Genomic DNA, 2,743 nt, shown 5'->3' on the forward strand with positions numbered 1-2,743 from the left:
ATTCACATTCCGGAAGCACTGATGTGGCACTGAATATTCCTAGGGCTCTAGCCTTCTGCCCCGGGGGCCCAGCGTCATCTCTCTGAACCTGCTTTCTGGAATGTCTTTGGTATGAAGCTCCCTGGCTGGTGAGGAGAGGGCCCTGCTGCATGGAATCCACAGCCAGGAGTCTGGGTCTCTTTGGAGCTAGGGTAACAGACTATCTCTTCCCATCTAGATTCTTCCCCAGCAGGCTTCCCCCATGCCCACCTCTTCTCCTGCCTACTGCTCCCACCCCTGACTTCCGAAGACACAAGCAAACAGACCCCAAGAAGGACAAAGACCTCAGGACCAAACACCTCTGTTCCCTGTCCTTCCCAGAAATTCCCCGCACCCCACCCCCTTCCCAGATAATGCTGATAGGACAGGGCTGCAGGGGCTGTGGCCTCTCCTTCCACCACATTGCCAGTTTCCCTCCACTGTGGCCTCCCCCCTCTCCCATCCAGCCCCCCCAATTTCAGCTTCTCCCCTCCCCCCACTCCCACCTACCCTCTTTTTTCTCAGTTCCCTTTTGGGGCTTGTGGAGACTAGGGAAAGGCATTTCAGGCGAAGGGAATTGCCAGATTCCTTGTGCCTAGAAAAAAGCCTGGTGCACAAAAGATGCTCCCTAAGTTTTTGTAAGTATTCGTAGCTCCATTCCCCCCACCCCTGCTGGGATTTGGCATCCCATAGACCTGGATTTGGCTTCTGGTTTTTCCACGTGATAGCCAGGCAAGTTACTTAACTTCTTCTTCCGTGACATGAGAATGATAAAAATTGTACTGAAGTAATGACACTCTCATGAGCGTTAAATAACACATATAAAGTGCTTGATGTGGAAGTACTTCACAGGGGCGCCTGGGGGGCTCAGTTGGTTAAGCGTCTGCCTTCGGCTCAGGTCTAGATCTCAGGATCCTGGGATGGGCTCCCTACTCCCCAGGGAGTCTTTCCTCCCTCTGCCCCTCCCCCTGGCTTGTGCTCTCTCTCCCTCTCTCTCTCTCAAATAAATAAATAAAATCTTTAAAAAATATAATAGAAAGTACCAAATAAATGGTCGCCCCATTATTATCTCTTTAAGATACAATGCTTTTCGGTTATCCAAACTCCCTTTCAACATCACCTGAATTGACACCAATTTCTCTTTTGAATTTTATGTATTTTTATGCATGCCAGCTTGCTGGCCAGTCTGCAACCTCCCTGAGGACAAGATCTTTTTTCCTTTTTTTCCTTTTTTTTTTTTAAGTAGGCTCCATGGCCAGCACAGAGCCTAACACCGGGCTCGAACTCACTACAGTGCGCTCAAGACCTGAGCTGAGATCAAGAATACGCAGCTCGACCGACGGAGCCACCCAGGTGCCCCTTGAGGCTTAGATCTTAAGTGCGCAACTGGGGACACAGCAATTCGCCTAGTCTGCCACAGAGCTTAGCCCACAAATAGGGCTCGACTCCAGAGTTGACTGAATACGTGAGCACAGCCAGCTCCAAGCGGAACGGCATGCTTGTGGAGGGTAAAGACCCTCCGTATTTTTCCAGACCTCCAAGATCCCCAACTGCAAAACCCCAGGTGTAGCCTAGGTAACTTCTGGTTTGCTTTCACATCTTGGCCCCGTTAGTGGCCTCGCCTCCTCACTTCCTCCCCACACCCCGAGACTGGGCCTGCCCCCCTGATGCAGGGAGGAGCAGGGAAGGTCCAGATGTTCTACCCCGGCAGGCGCTGACGGCCGGCAGGAGGACAGGTGTGCTGCGGAGCTGGCCGGGACTGGGGATGTTCCGGGGCCAGTGACTGCCAGCTGCGGGGAGGGAGCAGGGGAGGGAGTGGGGGAGGGAGCCCGCTTGAAGCCGGAGCCAGCCGGCTGCGGGCCTGCACTTTGTCCTCATCCTCCCTTTCATCCTGGCGCTCGGAGCCTGGGAGTTTCTCAATGGAGCTGGCGTTTGGGGAATGCTCCACAGGGGGCTGAGAGGGCAGGCCAACGAGGGGGGCATTCCAAGCATTCTTTACTTCCTGGAGGAGGCGGGGCGGCGTGGGGCCAGAGGGGTAGCAACTGCCCAGCAGTGGAGGAAAGGGGATTTCTTTGGAGGGAGAGAATAAAGGCGGAGGGGGTGTCTTCAAGTTGCAGGGAACTGAGATGGTTGGGGGAGGGGTGGGAGATGAGGGAGGGTGGGGGTGGGGCTGTGTTTAAGCCACCAAACCCAGCTCTTCCTTTAATGCTGAAGGCAAGAAGAGCAAACTGGGAACGGCCGTCCGGGCTCCCCCACCTGCTTAACGGGCAGGAACTGCGGAGGGCTGTCTCCCGGGAGCCTTTGGGAGCTAAGAGCTGGGCTTCTGTGGTAGTTGTGTTTTGTTTTTGTACGAAGCAGGTGCTCCAGATCCCACCTGTGACAGCCCAGGGGGAGTGTGGGTTAAGAGGAAGCTGAAACCTCACCCCACCTACCCGAACAGAACAACAGAGGCTATTTTCCAATCACGGTTCTGGTTTTTAATGGAGTGGTTCCTTCTGGCCACAGAGGAAGGAAGAGGGACCATCAGGTAGACAGAGTCAGGGCACGGAGCGAGGGAGCCAGAGACGCCTTCCTGACAGTGCAGTGGGACTCGTGGGTTGATACCCGCGCTTCCATGATCAGTAAGGAATCACTGCAAAAAGACCTCCCTGTTCACAAAAATTAGACGTCACAGTGGATTGTCCCAGAACATGGTACTCCCATTATTGAAAGCAGCTAGATTCAC

General features: G+C 54.2%; 1 protein-coding gene across 1 annotated transcript in view; it reads right to left on the reverse strand.

Annotated features, from left to right (window-relative positions):
• NUAK2 (NUAK family kinase 2) overlaps window positions 1-2,743 on the reverse strand; it is a 27,604-nt gene that overhangs the window by 6,590 nt on the left and 18,271 nt on the right.

Source organism: Ailuropoda melanoleuca, chromosome 8, assembly GCF_002007445.2.
Source record: "Ailuropoda melanoleuca isolate Jingjing chromosome 8, ASM200744v2, whole genome shotgun sequence".
NCBI lineage: Eukaryota > Metazoa > Chordata > Mammalia > Carnivora > Ursidae > Ailuropoda > Ailuropoda melanoleuca.